Raw genomic sequence first — 18,144 nt, 5'->3', positions numbered from 1 at the left:
TCCAGCCTGGGCGACAAGAGCAAAACTCCATCTCAAAAAAAAAAAAAAGTATATTAAACTATATACTGGTGTAGCATACAGTTGATAGGATTCTTCCATTTGAGGAGAGAAACGAACAGTTTTTTCACTCACGTCCGTGTGAAGAGACCACCAAACAGGCTTTGTGTGAGCAATAAAGCTGTTTATTTCACCTGGGTGCAGGTGGGCTGAGTCCGAAAAGAGAGTCAGCAAAGGGTGGTGGATTATCATTGGTTCTTACAGGTTTTGGGATAGGCGGTGAAGTTAAGAGCAATGCTTTGCGGGCAGGGGTGGATCTCACATCGTACATTCTCAAGGGTGGGGAGAATTACAAAGAACCCTCTTAAGGGTGGGGGAGATTACAAAGTACATTGATCAGGTAGGGTGGGGCAGAAACGAATCACAATGGTGGAATGTCATCAGTTAAGGCTATTTTTACTTCTTTTGTAGATCTTCAGTTACTTGAGGCCATCTGGATGCATTCGTGCAAGTCACAGGGGATGCGATGGCTTGGCTTGGGCTCAGAGGCCTGACAAGTTTCATCTTCAGTACTGGGAAAAGACGTCCTTAATTGCTTGTGCTTTTGTTATTAATTTGTCCAGCAAGCTTCCTCACTTTTAGTGACAGACCCTGTCCTCTTGGCCTTGAAGGCTGGCACATGACCAAACCTGGGTAATCATAGGTTCTCACTTTTACTGGACATGATAAATTGTCCAAAGGGCATGTGATGCAAGCAGCTCCCAATGCCAGATGATTCAGAGACACAGACAAGTAATGTGATATCCTAGACCCCAGGGAAATACCTCTTGCTGGGTACCTCATTCCTGATAAAGTGTGGTGGAGATCACTATTATCCCACATTCTACTCCTCTTCCTTTACCAACAGAATACTTGCGCCTATGTTTTCCAGTCTATTTTTGAGATAGGTGTGTCCATGAGACTCAATGGGGCCAGTGGGATTGACTGAAGTTATTGAATGGCATTTCTATGATTTGACTTTTTAAATTTAAATTTTTTTTTTTTTTTTTTTTGGAGACGGAGTCTCACTCTGTCGCCCAGGCTGGAGTACAGTAGCACAATCTCGGCTCACTGCAACCTCCACCTCCCGGGTTCAAGCAATTCTCCTGCCTCAGCCTCCCAAGTAGCTGGGACTACCGGCACCTGCCACCAAGCCTGGCTAATTTTTTTGTATTTTTTAGTAGAGATGGGGTTTCACTGTGTTGCCCAGGCTGGTTTTGAACTCCTGAGCTCAGGCAATCTGCCTGCCTCGGCCTCCCAAAGTGCTAGGATTACAGGTGTCAGCTACCATGCCCAGCTATGATTTGACTTTAAACCATTAGACATGTACTTTTTCATTCTCTTTTCCTTATTCCTGCAGGCCAGAAAGCAGATGGGGCAGTGACTCAGCTTTAATCCTGTAGAAGCAGATAACATCTTAGACGATGGTAGACCAATAAGCTAGAAAGATTTGTTCCTTATTGATTTTTGTCTCCAACTCCTCTAGAAAATACTTTATGATCATTCCCAAGTCCTTATAGTTTTGCAAACAAGAAGTAGGTGCAGAATCAAGAGAATATTCTATCTGTGCCTTTTTCATCTCTCTTAGGAATGGCCTTGGAGGATATTGACTAAGGGATATCCTCCTAGCAAGCAGGACTGGAAGTAGATCAGTTTGACCACAAGATTCATTCCACTGACTGGAGAATGAATTTTTGCTGTCCTTGTCCAGTGGCCATTGTAAATTGTCTTTCCTTTAAAATACGGTATTAAAAGATTGTCTTGTGTTCTTCCATTGTTGACTGGGGTTGTTTTAATTTTTTTTATTTTTAAGATCTGGATTGAGATGAAATGGGGTTGTTTTTATTTAAAATTTAGTCATTTGAAATAGGACCATGAAGACCTGACCAAGAAGAACACACATCCTCAAGAGATCCCTTGCTTTGGAACTGCGCGTGGTGACTTTTTTTTTTTTTTTTTTTTTTGAGACAGTCTCGCTCTGTTGCCCATGCTGGAGTGCAATGGTGTGATCTGGGCTCACTGCAACCTCTGCTTTCCGGGTTCAAGTGATTCTCCTGCCTCAGCTTCCTAAGTAGCTGGGATTACAGGTGCACACCACCATGTCCAGCTAATTTTTGTATTTTTAGTAGAGACAGGGTTTCGCCATGTTGGTCAGGCTGGTCTCCAACTCCTGACCTCATGATCCACCTGCCTCGGCTTCCCAAAGTGCTGGGATTACAGGCATGAGCCACCGAGCCCGGCCTAATTTTTGTATTTTTAGTCAGATGGGGCTTCATCATGTTGGTCTGGTCTCGAATTCCTGACATCGTGATCTGCCCACCTTGGCCTCCCAAAATGCTGGGATTACAGGCATGAGCCACCGAGCCCAGCCTAATTTTTGTATTTTTAGTAGAGACGTAGACGTATTTTTAGTAGGGATGGGGTTTCACCATGTTGGTCAGTCTGGTCTCAAATTCCTGACCTTGTGATCTGCCTGCCTCGGCCTCCCAAAGTGTTGGGATTACAGGGGTGAGCCACTGTGCCTGGCTGGATGTGATTTTTTGCTTGTTTTCCTTTGGATGCAGGATAAGCCTATTTTCAGTTTTAAAGGGGATAATTACTAGTTAGCAGCATTCTTGGAATCATATATATGAGAAGAAGGGTATGTGTGAATGCTGAGAAGCCAATGGGTAGTTTGTGGTATATGATGGGTATTGTTTTTGTTTAGCCAGTAAACTTTCCCATTCCCATTTTACTCATCATAGTTTCTATCTCCCTGCCTACAGGAATGGAAATATGACCTATGCCTGGCTAGTAATATCGCCCATTTACCTGGAAATCGATTGGTTCAGGGTGTCAACAAAAAGAGTCAAACTGTGTAAGATATTTGAAGAGGTTTATTATGAGCCAAATATGAGTGACCATGGCCCATGACACAGCCCTCAGGAAGTCCTGAGAGCATGTGCCCAAGGTGGTCAGACACAGCTTGGTTTTATACATTTTAGACAAGCATGAGACATCAATCAAATACATTTAAGAAATACATTGGTTTGGTCCAGAAAGGCAGAACAACTCAAAGCAGGGGGCTTCCAGGCTATAGGTGAATTTAAACATTTTCTGGTTGACAATTGGTTGAGTTTGTCTAAAGATCTGGGATAGCTAGAAAGGGAATGTTTAGGTTATGATAAAGATTGTGGAGACCAAAGTTCTTTTGAAGTCTTATAGTGGCTGCCCTTAGAGACAATAGGTGACAAATGTTTCCTATTTAGATTCTAGTTAATCTCTTTAAGATTGGGAGGGTCTGGAAGAAAAAGATCTAGCTATGTTAATAGAGATTCTTCCCCTCCCCTCCCCCAGACGGGGTCTCACTCTGTCGCCAGGCTGGAGTTCAGTGGCGGGATATTGGCTCACTGTAACCTCTGCCTCTTGGGTTCAAGTGATTCTCCTGCCTCAGCCTCCTGAGTAGCTGGGACTACAGGCATGCGCCACCATGCCCAGCTAATTTTTGTATTTTTAGTAGAGATGGAGTTTCACCATGTTGGCCAGGAGTTAATAGAGATTCTTAACAGATGCAAGTTTTCCCCCACAAAGAAGAGCTTCGCAGAGCCATTTCAAAGTATGGCAAAGAAAAATGTTTTGGGGTAAAATATTTTGATTTTCTTCTTTGTCTCGTAATGTTATGTCACAGTCAGGTTGGAAAGTAAATTATGATATATAGGGTTAAATAAAACCCATCTGATGATAATTTAGGATTTGTAGGGCATGACTCCTAGACTCCTTAGGAATTTAGACAAGATAAAAAAAAAATCAGAGGTTAGTCCTCAAGGGAAAGGCATGTGATACAAGCAGGGAAAATCAGAGGCATTCCCTGGGATTGATATATTGATCCTTTCCAGGACCCCTGGAGGTTCACTGAAAATCACTGACATGAGGCAGGTTGAGTAACAGGAGAAAAGGCATACACGTTTATTATTTATTTATTCATTTGAGACAAGGTCTCGCTCTGTTGCCCAGATTGGAGTGAAGTGGTGCGAATATGGCTCACTGCAACCTCAACCTCCTGGGCTCAAGCGATTCTCCCACCTCAGCCCCCCAAGGTGCTGGGACTATAGGTGTGCACAACCACACCCAGGTAATTTTTTTTTTTTTTTTTTGGTAGAGACAGCATCTCGCTATGTTGTCCAGGCTGGTCTTGAACTCTTGGGCTCATGTGAAGCCCTTGCCTCAGCCTCCCAAAACTCTGGGACTACAGCCATGAGTCACTGCCTGGCCAACATACAAATGTATTTAACATGCGTACGTGGGAGCCTTCAGAATGACCACTCAACCCCTCAGTTACAGAAACTTATATACCATCTCTTTTTTTTTTTTTTTTAAATAGAGATAGGGTCTGGCTCTGTTGCTCAGGCTGGAGTACAGTATCAGGCTCACACCTCACTGTAGCCTTGAACTCCTGAGCAAGTGTTTCTCTTGCCCAAGCCTCCTGAGTAGCTAGGACAACAGGCAAGAACCACCACACCAGCTAATTATATACCATCTTGAGGCTACAGAAAGAATGGGAGCATTAGATCCTTGCAAAACAGGTTATGGGAGTGAGGACAAGAATTCTGTTGAGGGGCAATAAATGATTACTGGGGAGAAGGACTGGATCAGGAAACAGAAATTAATGTGTAAAGAGTTCTTTTTGAAATGCAAATGATCCTTGGAGACAGTCATTATACTTGTGAAAGAGTCTGTTCAGCTGTGGGTACATCTTGGTCTTATTTTCTGCAATAGATGAGATTACAGGGAGGGGGAGAAAAAAATAATAGTTTTCCTTGGTAGGTCTGGATCTTAGGTAAATAAAGAACTTCAACTTCAATGGGGGAGGGTGGGTCAAACAGATCTTGCAGCTTCTTCAGTTCAGCAGGTCAAAACACCTTATTTTGAGATACTGGTTTCTAAGGACTAAACTCAGATTTTTTTTATTTTGCCCAAATTCCTATCTGAGTGGTCTGGGGAGTCATGCTCTACAAATCATAAATTCTCAACAGATAGGTTTTATTTAACCTTATATATTGCAACTTACTTTCCAGCTTTACTCTGGCATAACATTACAAGACAAAGAAGAAAATCAAAATGTTTTACCCCAAAACGTTTCTTTGCCATACTTTGAAATGGCCCTGCAAAGCTGTTAGTTGTGGGGGAAAATTTGCATCTATAAAGAATCTCTGGCCTGGCCCGGTGGCTAATGCCTGTAATCCCAGCACTTTGGGAGGCTGAGGCGGGTGGATCACAAGGTCAGGTGTTTGAGACCATCCTGGCCAACATGGTGAAACCTCGTCTCTACTAAAAATTAAAAAAATGGCTGAGTGTGGTGGCTCACGCCTGTAATCCTAGCACTTTGGGAGGCCGAGGCAGGCAGATTGCCCGAGCTCAGGAGTTCGAGACCAGCCTGGGCAACACGGTGAAACCCTGTCTCTACTAAAATACAAAAGAAATTAACCGGGCATTGTGGCGTGCGCCTGTAGTCCCAGCTACTCGGGAGGCTGAGGTAGGAGAACTGCTTGAACCTGGGAGGCGGAGGTTGCAATGAGCCAAGATTTCGCCACTGCACTCCAGCCTGGGCGACAGAGTGAAACTCCGTCTCAAAAAAAAATAAATAAAAATAAAAAAAATTAGCCGGGCATGGTGGCACATGCCCGTAGTCCCAGCTACTTGGGAGGCTAAGGCAGGAGAATCACTTGAACCCAGGAGGCAGAGGTTGCAGTGAATCAAGGTCGCACCACTGCACTCCAGCCTGGGTGACAGAGTGAGATTCTGTCCAAAAAAAAAAAAAAAATCTCTATTAACATAGCTAGTTCTTTCTCTTCCAGACTGTCCCAATCCTAAAGAGATTAATTAAGATCTGAATAGGAAATATTTGTTGTTTACTGTCTCTAAGGGCAGCCACTATAAGACTTAAAAAGAACTTTGACCTCCACAATCTTTATCTTTTTTTTTCTTTTTCTTTTTTTTTTGAGACGGGGTCTCGCTCTGTCGCCCAGGCTGGAGTGCAGTGGCACGATCTCGGCTCACTGCAACCTCAGCCTCCTGGGTTCAAGCGAATATCCTGCTTCAGCTTCCTGAGTAGCTGGGATTACAGGCATACACCACCATGCCCGGCTGGCTGATTTTTGTATTTTTAGTAGAGATGGGGTTTCAACATGCTGGCCAGGCTGGTCTCGAACTCCTGACCTGGTGATCCACCCACCTCAGCCTCCCAAAGTGCTGGGATTACAGGCGTGCGCCACTGCGTCCAGCCACAATTTTTATCTTAAATTGAACATTCCCTTTCTGTTTTTTGTGTTTTGAGATGGAGTCTTGCTCTGTCGCCCAGGGTGGAGTGCAGTGGTGCGATCTAAGCGGATGAATCCCAGTTAGACCAACTCAACCAATTATCAACCAGAAGGTGTTTGGTAACCCAACCCCCCGCCCCACTTTGAGTTGTCCCATCTTTCTGGATCAAACTGTAGCAGGACAAGCCGCAGACAAAACCCCTCAGACACCTAGTTAAAGAAGGAAGGGCTTTTTTCGGCCGGGAGCTTCAGCAAGACTCACATCTCCAAAAACTGAGCTCCCAGAGTAAGCAATTCCTGTCCCTTTTAAGGGTTTACAACTCTAAGGGGGTCCGCGTGAGAGGGTTGTGATCAACTGAGCAAGCAGGGGGTACCTGACTGGGGGCTGAATGCTCTGGTAATCAGAACGGAACAGAACAGGACAGGGATTTTCAAAATGCTTTTCCATACAATGTCTGGAATCTATAGATAACATAACCAGTTAGGTCAGGGGTCGATCTTTAACCAGGTCCGGCACCAGGCTGTGTGCCGGTGGATTTTGTTATGCCTAGACCGTCAGTTCCTTAAAGAAGACCACCAGAGTCCAGAGTCAAAGCCAAGCGGCAAGGATCTTTACTACAAGTTCAAACCTGGTCCTTCCATTCCACAGCATACAAGAGGGCCCTGAACAATGCGAGTGTTTGCTTTTTATAGCCTGAAAGTTACAGGGGAACAAAGGAATTCTTTTGGTTCCCGCTCTTTCAGTAAAACTTTGAACAGCTGTCCTCTTATCGGAGACTTTCCTGGTGGTGTTTGTACTGGGCTCAGGAAGTTTGAGAGCTATATGGCGATATGTGGTGGGATGGGAGGATGGGATGTGTTTGTACTGGGCTTGTTTGTTTTAAGCCCAGGGCTGAGGAATGTGCCCGGCTCCTTTCATTCCCCCCCTTTCTTTTCAGGTATTTTTTTAGAGCCAATCTTGGGTCTTATAAGTCTGATTCTGTTTCAGCGTTTACAGGTTGGTATTGGGCTCTGAGGACTATGAGTTGTACAGTATTAAACTTTTCTTTAACGAACCACAAAATTCTGTTAACAACACAAGGTCCTACGGTAAGCAGAAATAGTAGACTCAGCAGGGGTCTAAGGAAGGGGGCTAACAGAGAAAACATAGATGAGTTCTACCATTGGTCTGCATCTGAAGCAAACTGCCGTGTTCTTACTTCTGTGCTTAACTTGCGTAACTGTTGGACCTGGTCTTCCACGAGCCTTGATTCATTTATGTAGAAACAACAGTCTTCTTTTAGAAACATACACGTTCCTTCTTTTTCAGCAGTGAGTAGGTCTAAGGCCTTCCGGTTCTGCAAGGTTACCTGTGCTAGGGACGTGAGCTGCCGCTGGAGGGAGGCAAGGGACTCAGCTGACTCTTCTATAGCAACAGCAAATTGTTGGTACAGCTTGTTACTTTCTATGAGGGTGTGACTTAGGGCTCCCCCAGCCAGTCCGGCCGCCATGAAGGATGCGGTGAGGGAGATTCCTGCAATGAGGGGGAGAAATATGGCTTGTGCAGGTCTCGGTCTAGGGTCTGGGTGAATAACAGCACTAGTCCAGCTACCGGTATACCTTAGGAACTCGCCGGCAGTAAGTAGAGTTAACTGGGGAACTAATGTGACAGGAAGACACAGTAGGTTGGTAACAGAGGGGCTTGATAGGTTTTTAGATAGTGTTCTATTATACCAGAAGAATATGCCTGACGGAGCCTTTAAGGTGATATTAGGGGGTGTTGCAGTGATGTTGCAGAGGCTGGAATTAGTTCTTGAGAAACAGTAGGGAAACTTTTCTTGACTGGGGTTTAGGTATAGTGGCACGTTAGGGATAGGGGCATATGAGAGGTTTCGGTGGTTGTTAGCTTGGGCAGAGATGGAGGATCCTCATGGCAGGGGGACAGTGGTTAGCGGTGGACGCCTTAGAGTGGCACACAGAAAGCAGCCAGACAGGCTGTGAAGTCTTGTAGGGTTGGCAAGTTCTAATCTTTCTTGCAATAATTTTAACCAGGAAAAAGGACGTAAATCTTGTGTCAGGTGGTTTTCTTGTCGCTGGATATTTCTATGGACCAGGGGCCGTACCTGCACTAGACCTCGCCACAGACAGAGGTGACTGCTAGGCCATGTGGAGGCGGAGGAGTAGTATACAGCCCTGTGTTGAGGCATGGTCCAGCGGGAGTTCTAGGGGTCTTTAACTATCTATGTATATGAAAGGTCTTTATCTCGTCTGCGATGGAAGGGCCATCTGGGATCTATCTGTTCTTCTCCACCTCACTTCACCTCCACCTCACTGGCGCTACTTAATTAGCGCCAGTCTTTATAGTCAATTTAGTTAAGGTCTCTTTTAAGGTCCGATTCATCCTTTCTACCTGTCCTGAACTCTGGGGCCTGTAAGCGCAATGTAGTTTCTAATTTGCCCTAAGGATGGAAGCCAAGTCCTGACTTACTTTAGTGACGAAAGCAGGCCTATTATCTGACCTTATCTGGATGGGGAAGCCATACCTGGGAAGGATATCTTCCAGAATTTTCTTTGCTACGACCTGAGCAGTTTCTCTTTTGGTTGGGAATGCTTCAGTCCACCTTGAAAAAGTATCTACAAAGACAAGTAAGTACTGGTACCTGTACTTTCCTGGCTTTATTTCAGTAAAATCTACTTCCTAGTAGATACCGGGCCTGGTTCCCCTGAGCCTTGTTCTTGTTGCAGCTTGAGATTGGGGGTATGCGTTGTTAAGCTGGCAGACTTTGCAACTTGTCACAATACTGCTGGCTGTCTTAGCTATATGTCTGATTTTGAGCTTGGAGCGTCTGATCAGGTCTATCATCCGCCGGGCCTTTAGGTGGGTGGTTCGGTGGATGTTTTCTAACACCTGTTGTCCTAATTTTTCTGGTAGGATGGTTTGGTCATTAGTATCAGTCCACCACCTATTCTGGATTTGTTTCAGGGGAAGTTTGTCAATCTACTGGAGATCTTGTTCTGAATATTCAGGGAAATATGGCAAGTCCCAGGGGCCCGGGTCAGGGAGCTGGAGTGCAAGGAGTTGGCTGGGAGCCTTCGCCACATTCCTTGCAGTTTGGTCTGCCAGAAAGTTGCCTTGAGCAGTTGGAGTAGTTAGTTTCTGATGCCCTGGGCAATGTACAATGGCTAATTTTTCTGGCCTCCATAGGGCTGTTAGCAGGGCTAGGATCTTTTGCTTGTTTTTTATCTCTTTTCCTTCAGCCGTCAGTAACCTTCGCTCCTTGTAAATGGCCCTATGTATATGCGCCATTGCAAAAGCATATCGGCTGTCTGTATATACTGTCAGCTTTTTCCTCGCCTTTAAGGTAAGAGCTTGGGTGAGCGCTATCAGTTTGGCCTTCTGGGCCGATGTCCCCGGGGGCAGGGGTTCCGCCCAGATTACCTCAGTCTCTGAAGTTACTGCCGCTCCAGCGTACCACTGGCCTTGATGCATGAAGCTGCTCCTATCAGTGAACCAGACGAGGTCGGCGTCAGGAAGTGGGCGGTCCTGCAGGTCTTCTTGAACTCCGTGCACTTGAGCTAGTATCTTGGTGCAGTCATGGAGTGGGGCGTCCAAGTCTGGGTTGGGCAGCAGCGAGGCAGGGTTTAAGGTCGTTGGGGGCAGGAAAATTATCCTGAGAGGATTTAGTAGTAGTCCTTGGTAGTGGGTGAGCCGGGCGTTACTCATCCATCGATTAGGTGGCTGTTTGAGTACACCTTCGATGGCATGTGGAGTAACGACCCGCAATTCTTGCCTTATGACAAGTTTATCAGCATCTTGCACCATGAGAGCCGTGGCCGCAATCATTCGGAGACAAGGGGGCCACCTGGCAGCCACTGGGTCTAACTTCTTTGACAGGTAGGCAACTGGCCTCCGCCAGGGGCCTAAGTTCTGAGTTATTACCGCCTTGGCGACACCTTTATTCTCATCCACGTATAAGTGGAAGGGCTTGGTAACATCAGGTAGTCCTAGTGCAGGCGCGGAGAGTAGGGCAGTTTTAATCTGTTGGAAGGCCAACTCGGCTTCGCATGTCCAATTAAATGGCTATTGCCCCTGTGTTGCCTGATACAAGGGTTTAGCCAGTTCTGCGAACTTAGGTATCCATAGTCTGCAAAATCCTGCCGACCTTAGGAATTCTCTTACTTGTCGGGTGGATTGTGGCCTGGGGATCTGCAGAACAGTTTGTTTCCGGGCATCTGTTAGCCAGCGCTGCCTTCCTTTAAGCAGGTACTCTAGATATGTTACTTCTGGCTTACAGATTTGAGCTTTCTTTGCCGAGGCTCGGTAGCCTAGATTTCCTAGAGCTTGTAAGAGACCTTTGGTCCTTTGGATGCAAGCTTCTTGGGTCTCAGCAGCAATTAGGAGGTCATCAACATACTGTAGTAAAATTATTTCAGGGTGTTTACGTTGGTACTCACCTAGGTCTTCATGGAGGGCCTCATCGAACAGGGTAGGAGAGTTTTTGAATCCTTGCGGCAGCCTGGTCCATGTCAGTTGGCCACTTATGCCTTTATCGGGGTCATTCTACTCGAAGGCGAAGAGCTTTTGGCTCTGAGGGGCTAAAGGCAAACTGAAGAAAGCATCTTTCAAATCTAAAACAGTGTACCATTGATGTTTAGGGTTTAAGGTACTTAGAAGGGTATACAGGTTAGGCACAGTTGGATGTATGTCCACAACTTTCTTGTTGATTTCTTTTAAGTCTTGCACAGGTCTGTATTCTTCACTATTAGGTTTTCGTACTGGCAACAATGGAGTATTCCAGGGTGAGTGACATGGGCGAAGGACCTCTTGGTCAAGGAGCCGGCGGATAAGCGGGGCAATTCCTTTCTTGGCCTCTAGGGGCATCGGGTATTGGCGTACCTGCACGGGGTCTGTCCTAGGCTTAAGTTCAATAAATAAGGCAGGACGGTGTTTTGCTAGACCTAAGCCTTTCGTTTCTGCCCACGCTTCTGGATATTGCTGGAGCCAGGTTGCTATGTCCTTGTCAGGGGCCGCTTTCTCCTGGTGGAGCCGGTACTCATCTTCTAGGTTTATAGTCAGGACGGACACGGGTCGATTGTGGGAGTTGGTCACGACGGGCCCCTCAGGGAGGAAGTGGATCTGTGCTCCTATTTTAGTTAGCAGGTCTCTCCTCAATAGGGGACAGGGGCTCTCAGGGATGACTAGGAAAGAATGGGTTACATTCTTGGCTCCGAGGTTTACTGTTCTTTGTGTTGTCCATGGGTATTTCTTAACTCCTGTGGCCTCTTGTACTCACGAGGATTTGGAGGATAATTTCCTATTAGTTTTAACTAAGACCGAGTGCTGTGCTCCTGTATCGACTAAGAACTGGACTGGGGACCTCTCCACTTGCAAAGTTACCTTAGGTTTGGGGAGGGGGTCCGAACCCTGTCTTCCTTAGTCTTCGTCTTGAGTCACTAGTACGGGTGTAGACCTAGGGGGTCCGGGTCCTTGTCCTCGTGGTTTCTTTTTGGGGCAGTCTCTTACTTAGTGGCCAGCCCCCTTACAGTAGGCACATTGGTCTTTGCTCAGATTATCATGCTGGGGGGGCCGCCTCGGTTGGGTGTACTCTGGCTGTAGATGCTCTTTCTGTACCACTGCTGCCAGGACCTTGGTCATTTTTTCAGTGGCCTTAAATTGCTTTTCTTCTGGAGTATCTCTGTTATTGTAAACCCGCTGGGCTATCTGAAGGAGGTCCTGAATCCGCTTTCTTTCCAAGTCTTCTAATTTCTGGAGTTTTCTCTTAATATCTGGGGCTGCCTGATTTACGAAAGACATTACAACAGCTGCCTGACTTCTTGGAGCCTCTGGATCTATGGGGGTATACTGTCTAAAAGCTTCTATTAATCTTTCTAAGTAGGTAGCTGGGCTCTCTGTCTTCCTCTGCAGAATAGAATATACTTTAGCCAAATTAGTGGGCTTGCGAGCAGCTGCCCGGAGACCTGCCATTAGAGTCTGGCGATAAAGGTGTAGCCATCCCCTACCTTCTGCCGTGTTGTAGTCCTACGCCAGCCTGGTCAGAGGAAAGGTTGCGTTTATGAGGTCGGGGTTGGCAGTCGGTTGACTGTCGTCCTCCGGGACCAGCTTTCTAGCTTCTATCTGTATTCTCTCTCGCTCCTCCGTGGTGAACAAGATTCGGAGGAGCTGCTGACATTTATCCTAAGTGGGCTGGTGGGTGAACATGACACTATCTAGTAAAGCCAGTAAATCTTTGGGGTTGTCTGAAAACCGAGCACTCTGAGTCTTCCAGTTATACAGATCACTGGTGGAGAATGGCCAGTACTGGAGCCTGGGGATTCCTGTGTCATCTGGGGGTCTTATTTCCTGAAGGGGTAAAGCCACCATGGAGTCAGGCGGCTGAGGGGGGCTAGTCCGCGAAGTGTGCCTTCGCGTCCGCCCTGCCGGCCTTTCAAAGTTACTTTCCTTTTCAGCGGGCACGTGTGTGCCGGCCGCCTCCTGTCCGCCTGCTCCTTCCCGCAGCTCAGCCAGGGGGGCTGGGGCCTGGGGCCTGGAGGGGTATGGATGGGGTTCTGTGAACAGTGGGTCCTCGCTGTCAGGTAGAACAGGATGGGGGGGGCAGTTGGTTGCTTGGATTTTAGTGGTCGAGCAACCAGTGCCTTATAGGGTTCAGAGGCTAATTGGAAAGGGGACAGCCAAGGAGGCGGGTTCTCAACAAGGTCCTGCCATATGAGGATATATGGGATTTGATCTAAGTGGCCTGCACGCCTAGGTAGGAAAATCTTGGACTTTACTCTAGTGATGACAGCAAGTCGGAAGGTCCTTTCGGGCGGCCACCTCACATCAAAGGCAGGCCATTCGGAGCGACACAGAGTAATTAGCTTTCCTTTCCTGATTTCTGTACTAAGATCATGGCCCCTTGCTCTAACTTCTTTGAAATTACTCGTAAGGAGAGATAGAGGAGTGCTCTGGGTATTACTTATCTTGTAATAATTTGTAGTCTCTTCCTGTAAAGGAATGTGGGTTTGAATCCTTGTAAAGGAAATCTGATCTGACTTATTAATGATATCTAATCACAGGCGCACTTTGGCAGCCCGGGTCAGAGTTAGTTGCCTGGATCGCGATCACGCTGGGGCAGCCTATATCAGAGACAGCTGCTGCCCGCCAAACCGGGGCAGCTCAGATTGCAAGCGCGCACCAGAAGCCCGGGTCAGAGTTAGCTGCCTGGATCGCAATCGCGCGGGGACAGCCCAGATCAGAGACAGCTGCTGCCCGCCAAACCGGGGCAGCTCAGATTGCAAGCACGCACCGGAAGCTCGGGTCAGAGTTAGCTGCCTGGATCGCGATCGCGCTGGGGCAGCCCAGATCAGAGACAGCTGCTGCCTGCCAAACCGGGGCAGCTCAGATTGCAATATAGATCAGATGAGAGCCAGGGGACGTCTCCCACCGGTCTCCGCTGGCCGTCCTATAGCACGTCCGCCAGGACTGTGCCAGCTCCAGTTTCAGACCTCGTGAGTCACAGATTCAGATTCAGAACAGACACAGACAGACAAACGGAGACGAGTCAGCTCACTTATCAGTAGATCGATCCTAGCAGATCCGTTGACCAGAGGTCTGGTAGGCTTGGGGAATCCCGGACAAGCCCCCAGATGTTATGCCTAGACCGTTAGTTCCTTAAAGAAGACCACCAGAGTCCAGAGTCAAAGCCAAGCGGCAAGGATCTTTACTACAAGTTCGAACATGGTCCTTCCATTACACAGCATACAAGAGGGCCCTGAACAATGCGAGTGTTTGCTTTTTATAGCCTGAAAGTTACAGAGGAACAAAAGAATTCTTTTAGTTCCCGCTCTTTCAGTAAAACTTTGAACGGCTGTCCTCTTATCGGAGGCTTTCCTGGTAGTGTTTCTACTAGGCTCAGGAAGTTTGAGAGATATATGGCGATATGTGGTAGGATAGGAGGATAGGATGTGTTTGTACTGGGCTTGTTTGTTTTAAGCCCAAGGCTGAAGAATGTGCCCGGCTCCTTTCAATTTCATTTCTGCCTTTTAGTTTTTACTTCTTCTTTCTTTGGAGGCAGAAGTTGGGCATAAGACAATATGAGGGGTGGTCTCCTCCCTTAAAACCAGTGTATTTCTTAAATGTATTTGACTAATGTCTCAAGCCTCCTTAAAATGTATAAAACCAAGCTGTGCCCGACCACCTTGGGCACATGTTCTCAGGACCTCATTGTCACTCATATTTGGCTCAGAATAAATATCCTCAAATATTTTACAGAATTCGACTCTTTTTGTCGACATTCTGAGCCTCAACAATATGATCTGGGGATGTGGGCAAACCCTATCATGTAGACAGAGGCTTCCTGAAAAACGAAGCCTAACAGAATTAGAAATTAGAGATAGAGGGACTTGCTGGTAACAAATCCTGGCCTTTGGTCCTTGAAGCCATTATTTTTGCAGCTCTTCTTTCTTTCCTGTGACCTTTATCCCATCTCTACCTGTAGTTACATGAGCCATTAAATTCTCTAGTTTGCTGAAGTTAGTATAGATTTAATTTGCCTTTTTTGTTTTTGAGATGGAGTCTTGCTGTATTGCCCAGGCTGGAGTGATCTTGGCTCACTGCAACCTCCACCTCCCAGGTTCAAGCGATTCTCAGCCTCCCAAGTAGCTTAGACTACAGGTACATGCCACTATGCCTGGCCAATTTTTGTATTTTTGGTAGGGACAGGTTTCACCATGTTGGCCAGGCTGGTCTCGAACTCCTGACCTCAGATGATTTGCCTGCCTCGGCCTCCAAAAGTGCTGGGATTACAGGCATGAGCCACTGTGTGCCTGGCCTAATTTGCTTTGTTTTGACATTGAAAGAATCCTGACTAAAAGGTCTGCTACTATGGTCACAGTAAATATTGTCGACAAAAAGTATCAAACTCTTTAAAACATTTAAAGAGGATTATTCTTTTTTTTTTTTTTTTTTTTTTTAGACAAACTCTCACTCTGTTGCCCAAACTGGAGTGCAATGGCATGATCTTGGCTCACTGCAACCCCCACCTCCCAGGTTCAAGTGATTCTCCCACCTCAGCCTCCTGAGTAGGGGACTACAGGCACACGCCACCATGCCTGGCTAAAATTTTGGTATTTTTAGTACAGACCGGGTTTCACTATGTTGGCTAGGCTGGTCTTGAACTCCTGACCTTGTGATCTGCCCACCTTGGCCTCCCAAAGTGCTGGGATTACAGGTGTGAGCCACCGTGCCTGGCCCTGAAGAGGTTTATTCTATACAAAATATGAGTGACCAAGGCCTGAGGCATAGTCCCAAGAGGTACCGAGAATATGTGCCCAAGACTGTTGGGTTACAGCTTGGTTTTAATACAACTTAGGGAGACATAACACACCAATCAATACATTTGGGGTATACATTGGTTTGGTCGGGGAAGGTGGGACAACTTGAAGAGGGTTTGGCGGAGGGCTTATAGGTCATAGGTGGATTAAAAGATTTCCTGATTGGCAATTGGTTGAAAGAGTGAAGTTACTATTTAAAGACCTGGAATAAACAGAAAGGAATGCCTGGATTAAGATAAGGGGTGGTGGACACTAAGGTTCTTATTATGTAGATGAAGTCTCCTAGGTGGCCATCCTTAGAGACAATAGATGGCAAATGTTTCCTATTCTGACCTGTAAAAGGGGCTAGACTCTCAGCTAATCTCTTCAGAATTGGGAGGGCCTGGAAGGGGGAAACATCTAATTATGTTGTTAGAGATTCTTTTTTTTTTTTTTTTTTGAGATGGAGTTTTTTGCTCTTCTTGCCCAGGCTGGAGTGCAATGTTGCAATCTTGGCTCACTGCAATCTCTGCCTCCTGGGTTCAGGCGATTCTCCCGTCTCACCCTCCAGAGTAGCTGGGATTACAGGAGCCAACCACTACGGCCTGCTAAATTTTTAGTAGAGACGGGGCTTCGCCATGTTGGCCGGGCTGACCTCAGGTGATCCACATGCCTCGGCCTCCCAAAGTGCTGGGATTGCAGGTGTGAGCCACTGCACCCAGCTAATAGAGATTCTTAACAGATGCAATTACCTCTCTCTCCAGAAAATAGCTTTGCAGGGACATTTCAAAATATGGCAAAGAAATATATTTTGAGGTAAAATACTTTGATTTCCTTTATCTGTCATGTGATGTTATGCCAGAGTCAAGTTGGAAAGTAAGCCATATTATATAAGTTTACATAAAACCCATCTGATAACTTTTTTTTTTTTTTTTGAGACGGAGTCTTGTTCTGTTGCCCAGGCTGGAGTGCAGTGGCACGATATTGGCTCACTGCAACCTCCACCTCCTGGGTTCATGTGATTCTCCTGCCTCAGCCTCCTGAGGAGCTGGGATTACAGGCACACACCACCACGCCCGGCTAATTTTTTGTGTATTTTTGGTAGACAGGGTTTCACTATGTTGGCCAGACTGGTCTCAAACTCCTGACCTCGTGATCCACCCACCTCAGCCTCCCAAAGTGCTGGGATTACAGGCGTGAGCCACCGCGCCTCACCCATTTGATAACATTTTATGTTCTGTAGGGTGTGACTCCACAGGCCCCTTAGATAGGAATTTGAGGAAGAGGGGAAAAACGTCAGAGTTAAGTCCTCAGTATCATCTCCTCTAAGGTGTTTCCACAGTTCAAACAGTACCTTGTCAAAAGAAAGAAGAGACCAGGATAGACTATGAAAGAAGTAGATTTACACAGTGAAGTTACTCACTGGAAACACTGTGTATGGGTGTGGTATTAGATTGTGAAGTCAGGCTGGGTGTGGTGATTCACACCTGCAATCCCAGCATTTTGGGAGGCTGAGGCAGAAGGATCACCAGAGCCCAGAGTTTGAGGCCAGCCTGGGCAATACAGTGAGCCCTCATCTCTATATATTAAAAAAAAAAAAACCCAACTGCAAAGTCAATGCATAAGACAAAAATCCATTTAGGCTCAGCCATAAAAAGGAATGAAGTAATGATTCATGTTACAACATGGATGAACCTTTAAAATATATTGATGAGTGAAGTAATATGTGTACAAAGGCCACATATTGTATAATTTCACTTATATGAAATGTCCAGAATAGGTAAATCTACACAGACAGAAAGTAGATTAGTGATTGCCAGGAGTTGGAGGGCATGGCAGGGTGCAGAATGATAAAAGCCTGTACAAGGCTTCTTTTTGGGATGAACATGTTCTGGAATTAGATAGTAGTAATGGTTGCACAACTTTTGGAATAAACTGAAAACCAATGAATTGTACACTTATCTGAAGGGGTAAATATTATGGCATGTGAATTATATCTCAGAAAAATCTATTTTGGCTAAATTACCATTGAAAGTCCTTTTCAAAGAGTCTAATTCAGCTGTTTTTACTTTCAGCATAAAAATAAATGGCCTTTGAAACTTTTTAGAGTACTAGATAAATAGTATGTTTGCATTTAGGAGTCCTGTTATAAAAAATGTATCTTATAACTTGAGTCACACTAAATTATGTGAGATTCTCACATTATAAAGGGTAAGGAAGTGAATCAGAAGCATTGAAAAGGGATTGTGTGTATCCCTAGGGATTTAATAATAATTTCCAGACGTAGTTTTAAGGAAATGAATTTCCAGACCCTTAACTTGCACATGTTATCTCTTGCAAAAGGAAATTAAATTTTGGGACCCCAAACTGATTTAGCCAAAGGGAAAAGTCAAGCTGGGACTGGTCATGCAAATCTGCCTCCCCCTTTTGGTTCCTAAATAAGATTGCTGCAAGATGAAAAGCTACATCTCTCCCCCATATTTTGCCCACAAGGAAATTCTTAGTGTGCTGTTAAAACTTCATG

The sequence above is a fragment of the Gorilla gorilla genome, chromosome 17 (genome assembly GCF_029281585.2).
Source record: "Gorilla gorilla gorilla isolate KB3781 chromosome 17, NHGRI_mGorGor1-v2.1_pri, whole genome shotgun sequence".
Lineage (NCBI taxonomy): Eukaryota > Metazoa > Chordata > Mammalia > Primates > Hominidae > Gorilla > Gorilla gorilla.
This window is presented reverse-complemented; position numbering follows the sequence as displayed.